The following is a 12,357-nucleotide window of genomic DNA, read 5'->3' as shown; positions in this document are numbered from 1 at the left end:
GTCATTTGTGCCGTCAGGAGTCATAGTCTCTGAATATACTATCTTTTCCCAATTAACTTCCTACATACATTCACTTTTTTGGAGAACAAAGGCAGTAAGGGTCTAAGAAAAAAGGTGGGCAGCATGGTGATTTAATAGCAAAGGCTTTGACTTACAAAGCCAGGCTTCTTTCCTGATCCTTTTCTCTGTGACAGTCAGTGCCCCCCCCCAAAAAAAAAATGACAAGCAGGTAATGAACTTTTAGGTCACCTTGCCTAACACCACTCATAGTTTCAGTCTTCCCTTGACATTCTTGGTCACCTGTGCAGTTTGCTGATGAGAGGGCTTCCCTACCTCCTCCTAAATATCAGTGCCTTACCAGTAAAACATAATCACTATGTTATACTCCACACCTCACCCTCCTGCCTTACCAGTAAAACACAATCAGTATGTTATACTCCCCAGCCCACCCTCCTGCCTTACCAGTAAAACAGTCATTATGTTATACTCCCCAGCCCACCCTCCTGCCTTACCAGTAAAACAGTCATTATGTTATACTCCCCAGCCCACCCTCCTGCCTTACCAGTAAAACACAGTCATTATGTTATACTCCCCAGCCGACCCTCCTGCCTTACCAGTAAAACACTGTCAGTATGTTATACTCCCTAGCCCACCCTCCTGCCTTACCAGTAAAACACAGTCATTATGTTATACTCCCCAGCCCACCCTCCTGCCTTACCAGTAAAACAGTCATTATGTTATACTCCTCAGCCCACCCTCCTGCTTTACCAGTAAAACACAGTCAGTATGTTATACCCCCCAGCCCACTCTCCCAACTTAGCAGTAAAACATAGTCAGTATGTTATACTCCCCAGCCCACCCTCCTGCCTTACCAGTAAAACACAGTCAGTATGTTATACTCCCCAGCCCACTCTCCCACCTTAGTAGTAAAACACAGTCATTATGTTATACTCCCCAGCCCACCCTCCTGCCTTACCAGTAAAACAGTCATTATGTTATACTCCCCAGCCCACCCTCCTGCCTTACCAGTAAAACACAGTCAGTATGTTATACTCCCCAGCCCACTCTCCCACCTTAGCAGTAAAACACAGTCATTATGTTATACTCCCCAGCCCACTCTCCTGCCTTACCAGTAAAACACAGTCAGTATGTTATACTCCCCACCCCTCCCTCGCACCTTACCAGTAAAACACAATCAGTATGTTATACTCCCCAGCCCACCCTCCTGCCTTACCAGTAAAAAACTGTCAGTATGTTATATTCCCCAGCCCACTCTCCCACCTTAGCAGTAAATCACAGTCAGTATGTTATACTCTCCACCTCTCCCTCCTGCCTTACCAGTAAAACACAGTCAGTATGTTATACTCCTTGCCCCACCCTCCTGCTTTAACAGTAAAACACAGTCAGTATGCCATACTCCCCAGCCCACTCTCCCGCCTTACCAGTAAAGCACAGTCAGTATGTTATACTCCCAGCCCACCCTCCTGCCTTACCAGCAAAACACAGTCAGTATGTTATACTCCCCACCCATCCCTCCTGCCTTACCAGTAAAACACAGTCAGTACATTATACTCCACACCCCACCCTCCTGCCTTACCAGTAAAACACAATCAGTATGTTATACTCCCCACCCACCCCACCCTCCCGCCTTACCAGTAAAACACAGTCAGTATGTTATGCACCCCAGCCCACCCTCCCATCTTACCAGTAAAACATAGTCAGTATGTTATACTCCCTACCACACCCTCCTGCCTTACCAGTAAAACACAGTCATTATGTTATACTCCCCAGCCCAACCTCCTGCCTTACCAGTAAAACACAGTCAGTATGTTATACTCCCCAGCCCACTCTCCCACCTTAGCAGTAAAACACAGTCAGTATGTTATACTCCCCACCCCTCCCTCGCACCTTACCAGTAAAACACAGTCAGTATTTTATACTCCTTGCCCCACCCTCCTGCCTCAGCAGTAAAACACAGTCAGTATGTTATACTCCCCAGCCCACCTGCCTGCCTTACCAGTAAGCCACAGTCAGTATGTTATACTCCCCAGCCCACTCTCCCACCTTACAGTAAAACACAGTCAGTATGTTATACTCCCCACCCCTCCTTCGCACCTTACCAGTAAAACACAATCAGTATGTTATACTCCCCAGCCCACCTGCCTGCCTTACCAGTAAGCCACAGTCAGTATGTTATACTCCCCAGCCCACTCTCCCACCTTACAGTAAAACACAGTCAGTATGTTATACTCCCCACCCCTCCTTCGCACCTTACCAGTAAAACACAATCAGTATGTTATACTCCCCAGCCCACCCTCCTGCCTTACCAGTAAAACACAGTCATTATGTTATACTCCCCAGCCCACCCTCCTGCCTTACCAATAAAACACAGTCAGTATGTTATACTCCCCACCCCTCCCTCGCACCTTACCAGTAAAACACAGTCGGCATGTCATACTCCCTACCCCCTCACAAAATTCATATGATCATTGCAATGGTTATACTTAAATACATATACCCTAGATAACCTGCACTAATCATCATGATTCCAACAAAAAGTAGTTTCATATTGCATCCTTTGCCATTAGATTTCTTGCTGCTAACAAACTTATGTAGATTAAAAATAGAAACCAGTTTTCCCAAGATCTCAGCTAGTGCACCTTCCAGTGTTTTCACCGTCACACAGGCAGTCAGTGTATTTTCCAGTTCCTTTAGCTGATGCAGAAAGGGGAAAAAAACATCAGTGTATTTCTCATTAGCAATCTGTTACCTAATCTTACTTGTCAGCTTCAGGCCCAGAGGTTTGTTGCCTTATAAAAAAGGGGTACTTCCCTGTCTGCAAGGCCCGAGAGATTCCAGTAAGTGTTGTCTGGAAAATTAGGCACAATCAATGAAAAATGAAAAAAGTACTTCTCTGCTTCAATCCAAATTATTGTCAAACTATATAAAGCTATATAAAGAATACACCAGGTGAGACAACTACTTCTGCATCTGTTACTTAGTTAGGAAAGCATTCTTTTCTATCAAGGTCACATTATCCCTGGTACAGTATCAGTCATCTCAAAGGTGAAGATTATATTAAGTAAGGGGATGTAGAAAATGAAGCTTCTTGCAGGAGAGTTTTGGCAGCTTTACCCCACGTTAGCATAAGACTCAAATTCCTCTTTGAATCCATGTTTTTCAAATTAAAAGTAGAATCTGAACTCCTGTCATTCACAGCTGTGACACTGAATGGACTATACATATGTGTGGTAAATAAAATTAGGAATTATCAGGCAAATTCCACGGAAGTACAGCCAAACTTTCTGCATGTGTATTTGCCAAGAGATCAGAAGAGAGAGTTGTAAGCTGATACAGAGAGGGCAGATGGGCTTTATGAAATGCTCAGTGTCAGATGATTGTTGGAAGATGGTGCTGAGCGGTTGGGTGAGGAGATAAAGACAGAAGCATGATGTAGGATTTGGAAGGCTTTTGATTTAAGGTAGGGCTTTATGAATAAGATACTGAAGGAAATGAACTTTGGAGAATGATGGATCAATGGGATATGTATTTTATAGCAGACAAAAATGCAAACAATGCTTAAAGGATGAAGCCAAGGGAGATTGAGACTGGAGAATGGTAAACATCAGGGATGCCCACTGTCACCATATCTGCATTTATTGGTCATTGAGTTGACAGGGAAGAAGGCAGAAATAACACTAGATGATGTAGAGGTTGGTGGGGACACTAAGCTCAGATAGCTAGGCAAAGGATACATATAGGGACAAGGCTGTGAGGGTAGAGGATTGCCTGGTATTCAAATGTTTGTGGTGCTGGCAAATGAGGGCAGATGAAAAAGAACAGGGTGAAGTGGATTGGAATGAGTGGATCAGAGGAAGGGAAAGTTTAAGGTGTGTAAGATGCAAAATGTGGAAAAGAGTTGATGACCTGGATGGAAAAAAGAATGTACAAAGGATGGAAGTTGAAGGGGATAATTGTTGGAAAAAGTGATGGGGGAGGCAGATGACATATTGGTTTAAGAAATGATTTAAAACACAGAGGATTTGATAGAGGAGTACAGCGTGGATAAAGGGGAGGTGCTGAAGTACCTTGAAGTGATGAGCTGGTGGAAGCATGAGATGAAAAAGGATACAGTGGTCCTGGGAGACGTCTTATGGGCTACTAGGTAACTAGGACACAGGTAGGAAGGACAAACACAGATCTGGGAGCAAAGCAAGAGGAGGCAGAGTTGAGAAGTTGGAAGGATGCAAACAGAAAAAGAGGAATGGAGAGTGCATGGATGGAAGGAACAGACGTGAGAGGTGTGTGATGTTGAGGGTAGCTGGCCCTGCCTTTAAAGTACCATGATGAAGAAGGGTTACATGAAGCATGAGAGATGTTGGAAAGCTGAGGAGAAGAAGGTGGACAGTCAGCATTCATATATGGTGGCACTGCCGGACAGTGTAAGTGGTAGGTCATTGACAGGTAGGACTGAATTGTGATTAACTATGGTAAAATGGGGGGAAAGAAAAGAAGTAGCAAGAGAGGGAGACAGCTAAAGTACAATGGTTATTGTTAAACAGGTGTGTAAAACCTGACATTGTGAAAGAATGGAAAGAAAAGGAAAACTGGCAGTGAAGGCTACTTGGGAAAGTCAAGTGCAAGTGGTCAAGGGACAAGTGCCACGATTTGGGAAGGGTGGCTGAGGTCAGATAAGGAGGAGGATTGGAAGAAGGTAGCTTGGATTGTGAGAGGAGGGGATAATTGTGCGGATGTCCATGAGTGACTGAAAAAAGTGTAAGTAAGTAGAGTAAGAGAGACGTTAGAGTTTAGATGGGGTAGTTTGGTTTAACTGTCATGCTATTAGTAAAAAGTAAAACACTATATAGTAGCATATTATTGTGAAATGTGCATTTTTTGTTGAATTATTCTATTTATGGGTTATGTTGTTTATGTTTATTTAATAAATAAAAAATCACAGAGTGAAAAAAGACAAATCCAACAATCTTTAACTTAATACTGGGAAAATTAAGGTGAAGAGGTCTAAAGCAAACAGTCCAGACCTTAATAACATTTACTTATTTCAGTCTACATCATTAGATACAGCACTCCACAGAATGTAAACTTTGTAAGTCTGACAGTGAACTAAAATTCACTCTGCATGTGAATTGTATTATCATGTGAAAGCTGCAATAATGTGGGAACATTACTGTTCTTTCAAAGAAAAATCCATGAACAATGAACTGGGTAAAACATGTCTGAATCATTATAAATCATGTATACACAACTGGTGAAAAGAAAAATGCAAAATAAACTACACTCTCCTGAACTTTTTAGAAAATGTGTAACATGTAAAAGAAAATGTGTATGATGGTGTAAAGTTCTGCATTAACCCCTGCTAATATGTACCTATGCTTGCAGCTATGACTATGCCTTGACACTTGATTGCACTATTTCAGAGTCTGTTGCTTGGAGATTATGACTGGGTCAAATGATGATGCTAATCTGGACAGTAAACTGTTGAGATTCTCTCCTTGGGGAGTCAGAAAGAGCCTCACTAGTCATGTTAGGAGCTATGGTAAAAAGGCCCTGTTTCCCCTATACGGTACTAGTGCATTTAGTGTCAATATTAGTTCATTTGCATGTCTTTGAATCACTGGTAATTACTGCCAAGTGTAGTTCAGCACTTCCTTGCAGTAGTTAACACTGGCAGCAATGCATCATATTAGCATAGGCACAATCCTCTCATCCCACTCACACTTAATACCATCAGTGAATACACACTAGTGCAAAGGCTATAATTCTAGTTACTTTCTAAATTATAGGAGACATAAGCAAAATTTTTCTCAGACTGTGTGTCTTTGTCCCTCTGCTAATTTTGGCTTTACCTAGATTTCTTGCTTTGTTGAGAGGTAAAATTATATGTGTCCTGTCCCTCTCCTTTATAACTCACAAACTATTGAAGGTGTTGATTAGTGTCCAATATCCTCATTATGAAGCAAAAAAAAAAAAAAACTGCAGTAACATCAGTAAGTTCAGTGGGTTAATGTTCATGTTTCTTGTGGCAATGATGCAGGCTTTGAAGCTTTTTCACCTATGTATAATGTTGAGTCTTATTTATCATTTACATCAAAACCTTGGTGTCTAGTGTTGGCACAGAGGACTTTGGTAGGCCGAGGCTGTAGTGTTCAAATCCTTCTTACTGCTTTTATGGCACGCTATTTGTAGCATCCAGTACATCTTTGCTACAACAATTACAGCTATATAGTTTGTACATATCACTTACTAAATTATGAAATTCTTTCAGTCTTTCCTGGGCATATTTAGTTACATTCAATCAAGTATGAAAGCAGTCATGTGGAAAGTAGTAGGAATGACAATCAGCCAGTATTCATACCTCCAGTAAAGGCTGGTAATGTGGCATTTTCAAAGGTAGAGCTACATGGTAGCAATCAATGTAGACTAACTCACAGCTCCCAGAAAGTAATGGACTTCCTCTGGAAGGAGTTATTTCAGAGAAAAAATGGCTGATATAATTTAGTCTAAATCTGAGATATGGTTGTCAAATGTGGACTTCTGTTAGGAGAAGAAGTGGGTAAAATCACAAAAAGAGAGCTGGGGGAGGCACAGTTCTTGGTCCCCAGCTTCCAAAACTTGAGAGAAACAGTCTAGGGTAATTCTGTTCTTCAAGGGGACAGAGAGAATCTATATACTCAAAAAATGGTTGTTGTACAGAAGGGGCTAAAGGAAGGATGTAGCAGCCTGTAGTCCCAATAACTTGTCATCAAGGACTTTTATCTAAGCCTCATAATAATTCTTTTTCAGGTCATAACATAAATTATACAAAAGGGGCACATATAAAATGTTATTGGTCAAAAATTAAAAAATATGTAAAAAGGTATTGCAAAGTTTGTGAGCAGAGTCAAAAGAATGTCAATACAGAGTATCGTGTGGATACACGGACTCAACAAACAATCAAAAGTGTAGGATTACTTATCAGGGCAAACAGATACCAGATAAAAATGACAAATGTGTCCTACTCTGTCACCAACAAACCTGTAGTGTGTTACAAATAAAAAGCAATGTGAATGTGATATGAATTTTATCTTTTAATTCAAGTTTCATTTCTTGAGTGTCTCTCAACAAAACATGCTTGAGTCTAGTAAGGAGGAAGATGGTTGAAAAGGATTGTAATATAGTGGAAAAACATTATTCAGCTTTCAAAAAAGCACGCAAATTAAGTAGTTGTGTTGGAGAAGTATCACTTTAAAAATATACATATGTAACTGGTTAAAAGGTGAAAGTAAAAAAGTTTAGCCAAACTGTTATCTGTAAAAGAAAATGTATAAATGGCATATAGCCAGGCATACCTACAAGTCATCACTGACCCTGCCATCATATGTCTATAGTGTGAGGATATTTCATCACTGTGAGTTTCATCATCATGTCATACCATATCATGTGAGCCGGTGGTACGCTTTTTGGGTTCTTTTCTCTTTTTATCCACTGTGGCGCAACCATGGAATTGGTATATATAACTTTGAGGGGTTGGGGGGGGGGGTTGTCCCCTGCAAAACAAAATTCTGTTTTTATAGTTTTTTGACTCACCATTTCATAATCATACTTTCAGTAAACAGTGAGTCGAAAAAAGTATTGTCGAACCTTCGTAAGTAAACCATATAGTTGTACATTTGCTATTGTGAAACTATATTTCAGGCTTGGGCATGAACTTAAGCCTTGCTTCTTGATTGTTTTAACTATTACAGAGCCTGCTTTTGGAAATTCTGATTTAGTCATACAATGGTGCCTTTTTTGGATAGTAGCTTGTTGAAATTATCTGCCTCACCAGACGTATGTAACTTCAGAAACAGGAATGGCAGCCTATAAAATTCAGACTAAAGCCTCATGAAATCCTGTTTGGGATGTATAAAAGAGGGACTGCTGTTTATTCAGAAACTAACAGGAGTTATAAAGGCTGCAATGAGTTGCAGCGTTGCTTTTTTTGGGGATACCACTAGAGACAGAACTCAGGCTAGACTATCTATAAGGGTCCTTAAAGTTCTGTTTTAGTCTTAAATTCCAGAGGCAATAAGGAACAGTATATATTTTAGTTGGAAGCAGATTTTGAAAATGTTATGCCTTTTTTAAATGTTTTATTTTTCATTCATTGTGCAAAAATAATTTAATTTGCATATTTACTTTTCAAATACAATGTTCATTTTATTTATTCTAAATAAATAACTTCAATATGCAATTAGAATGTTTGTGGCTGGTGAATAATTTATTGGTTTAAGGATTTATCTGTTTTATTGGCACATTTATTATGTGTTATCCACCCTATGGAGTGTGACTGCTCAGAGCTAATTGTTTTCTTTTAAATATAAAGGTTGGCTTATTTTAAGGATGAGCAGTAAGGTGAGTTTCTGTTTTCTTAGCTTTGAATAACCAATGGCAGCAAACCATAAACTTGAGAAGGGAGAGTACTGCTATTGGAGACTTTCCATTTACCCCCAAGTCTGAAAATTATTGTGTTGGTACGTCTGCAAGATAATTCTGTTAAAGTTTTAGTTAGTATTGTTAAAACTGCACTGGGAGGCACTGGGCAGAGTCTGAGAGGGGTGAAATCCTGAGAAACCAATGACACTAATTTCTGTCTGCGCAATCTTAAGTTTATTTGTTGTGGCAGGGCATGGCTCTTGCTCAAGGCACATTTACCATGCACCCTTTAGGACAGTTTCTCTTTGCATACTGATTGGCAACAGTAATGCAATTTAAACATCATGCATCTGGTTCAGTCACACTTAAATGTTTATGGAACTGGAGTTAAAGCCTGTATCCATTATCCATTACAGAGCATACCAACTAAAAATTCAGTTACTTTATGAAGCTAAATGTTTTTGGCCAATTTTGACCCCAATATCCTAACAAAATTATACACATCCTTATCCGTCAAGCTGCAACTATATATGATGGATATCCATATCAGGTCACCCTCCTCACAAGCTTCATTATCAAATGTCATTCTGTTAATTAAATTATCTGGAATTATCTTCAATGGACCCAGTTAATTATAGATCCAGAAGCGTGACCAGCCTCATATGTAAGGCTATGGAAAGGATCATTATGGAATTTATATATATATAGATATAGGGAACCCACAGACTCACTACCCACCCCACATCAGCATGGTCAAGGGCATGTCCTGCCTGCTTAACCTGGTCAACTTATTTTAAAAAGTTACTGAAGCAACAGATGAGGACAAAACTGTGCATCCTATGCATCTATGCCTGACATCCCACACTCAGATTTCACAGATAAACACTCCCAGCTAAATGTCAATCTCTGCGTAACTTGGATAACAAATTGGCTTACAGACAGAGCCCAGGAAGTTAGGATGGCAGCTATAGCTCCTCCAAAAGACCTGTCAGTAGCAGTGTACCTCAGTGTTCAGACTTAGGTCACTCCTTTTTGGCTAATGTTAAGGATTTGTGGCTGACCAAGTTTGCAGATGGCTACAAACTTTGTGCCATCATAAACTCACTAGAGAACACCAAGATCCTCCAAGAGGACCAGTCCCAAATGAAGAGTTGGTGTCAAAGCCATGTACTAAAACTACATGAAAATAAATTAATAATCATATCCTTTGGCAAACAAAACTTGCTTGACTCTAGTAAGTAGGAAGATGGGTGAGATAGGCCCTTGTGACTATCACATTGACAACACCCCCCGAAAATTGATCTTGTAGTTAGGGATCTGGGACCCTAGGTTGACAATGAACTATTATCTGAATCCCACATATCCATGGCTGTAAGGAAGTCCTTTTTTATTTCTTAGTTTATATCTAAAGGTATTGTGTCCAGATCCCAGGATTTAATGATTCTACTGTACATAAGCCAATCATTGAGTATAATGCCCCTTTTGGTATGTACCTCTGCAAACACTTTTCATAACCGGAATGACCCTTATACTTTCTCACTAAAAAATCAAGGACTTAAATTGTAAAAACTTTGTAAACCATCTCAAAGCCTTGTCTCTCTCTCTTTTAGGGATCATACAAGCAACCTCTGCTATGCATGTGGAGCTTCAACAAACCCTATTCTGTCAGACCTATTGTGCTATCATAAACCCCTGCTCAAGGGATCTCAGTCTCTTTCGCAAAATAAATACAGCATATTGGAGGGATGGGGTTGTACAGAGAACACTGTTTCCATGACATTTACTTCCACTCCACATAAAGAAAAGTGCTTTTTTTACTCAATTCAAATATAATTTGGATGAATGGATGGGTAACCTCAAATTCACACTCAGGTTTGCATCACTGTCCCTCATAGATAGGGGAGACATGCATATGTCCCCATATATCCTTGTTCAGCCCATCTCTGGATTATTTGTATGCAAAGACTTAGGTCATAAAATTCCTGCCATGACTATAAACCATGTGTCTATAATAGGTTTGGATATTTTTTTTGTCCTGTCCACTGTATTTTCAGAACTATGGAATAAAAGTATTTCCTCTGTCACGAAGATACATTATAGACTTAGATTTCAAGTGTGACCGATTAAGCTGTAACTTTTGCGTTTTCTGCTTTTTCAGTCTGTACTATTAGCATTGTCAGTGGTGAAACAGGTAGCACACTTGCCTTTGGTACTGGAAGACCAGAAGGCTGTGTGTTATATTTCCATGCTAGGTGATTGTATTAATTTTTAAACTGCTTACACTGCAGTGCAGCAGTAGAGGGTCTGCAACCCTGAGTATGTTGTCCTTCAGATGAGAGATCCCATCTGCCTGAGTTGCTGGTAGCTTGGGTGGATGTAAATAAATCACATAGCTGTTAGTGAAAAGAGAGTATATAAAGTTCCCCCAGTGCCCTGGCTAAATTCTTCCCTAGTGGTATAAAAACCCCAACATCTCCCCTGAAAAGAGGCTACTAGCCTAGTGTACTAACCTGGTCAACAAAGGATAAAGATAAATGGTAACATTATATCATTCTTAATCTACTATATAATTACACTTGGGAAATACCTTACTCCTCTACCTTCATGCTAGAATTCTCTTTCAGTCCTCACGCTGCCTTTTATCTTTTCCATCCTTTCCTTCTTCACTTTTTGTCATTAGTGTCTTATGAATTCAGCTCTCATTATGTCTTTCCCTCATATCCCTAAAAGCCAATGCCCATTATTTCTAATTTAATTTTGAGGCTTTGTTTTTTAGTGTATAAGGAGAATTCAATAAAGCCTACACTGATTAATTTTCTGTGTAGGCATAGTGGCACAGAGCTTACATGGAAGTAAGCAGCTGTGCGATCCAGTAAAGAGAACTGAGGGGTGTGCATGAGCATGCCAACATAGAAGTGTCCGTGGCATGTAAATCACCTCATAAGCAGGTGAATGGCATGCAAATGAAGCTGTAGAGCAATCCAGTAAGCAGATAGGCAGTTGTGCAGATCCCGTGTTTGCGTCTGACGTGTACATGGAAAAATTCCACGTATATGAAATTAAAAAGTGAACAGGGGCTGTAAGAGCCCACTTAGAAGGTCAGAAATAGCAAAGCAGTCACATATATCTGTAAAAGTAAGCCCTGTTTGCCCAAAAAGTAATGGAAAACAATTTAGAATATTTTTTAATAGCCATATTATGTTTGCTCAGCAAGCAGCAGTGTACAAATATGTCATTATACAAAAAAAGTAATTAAAAGTGTAAAAACGAAAAAAATAAAATATGTGACAATAATGTATTATAGGGTCTTGCATGGAGTATGTACAATGGTAGATGTCTGTGGCTGCTAAGAAGGTAGGTCTTGGAATAATTTCCAGGTTGTGTGCACAGATATTATGCAAATGAGCTGGGGCTACTGGACTGCAAAAATGGGTGTCCGTATCGAGATCAAACCCATGCAGCCCCAGAAATGTGTTGGTGCCCACAGAAGAAGTAGCTGACATCAAAAGGGGATGTGTCTCTATTTCTTTCAGCACATTGGAGCACAGTGGTGCCCATTTGTGCTGAGCTGAGCAGGGGAGTGTGTCCAGTGCTCCTAAACTTTGTTTAACTTCAGGGCATGTGTTTAAGCTGGTTTGAGCATGTTCGTGTGGCACAATGCTGTGCTTAGTGTGCCCATTCATGGGGTGTGTCTTTTGACTGCTGAGCATTGTTTATACCTACGGTGCGGGTTTGCATTACATGCCACAGTGCTTAGCAAGGAAGGCTGTCAAAAAAAGAAAAAAAAAAGAAATTGCCTGAGAAAGCCAATCATATATAAATTACTGATGAACCCTGTTCCACCTAAACTGGGCAATTCCAACCCCTCAATGATGTGCCTGGCAGGTGGAATGCATCATAGTTAGTCAATCACACAGGCTGCATCTGCAGCAGAGCACTATA

The sequence above is a fragment of the Protopterus annectens genome, chromosome 13.part0 (genome assembly GCF_019279795.1).
Source record: "Protopterus annectens isolate FY-2018-M chromosome 13.part0, PAN1.0, whole genome shotgun sequence".
Classification (NCBI taxonomy): Eukaryota; Metazoa; Chordata; order Ceratodontiformes; family Protopteridae; genus Protopterus; species Protopterus annectens.
This window is presented reverse-complemented; position numbering follows the sequence as displayed.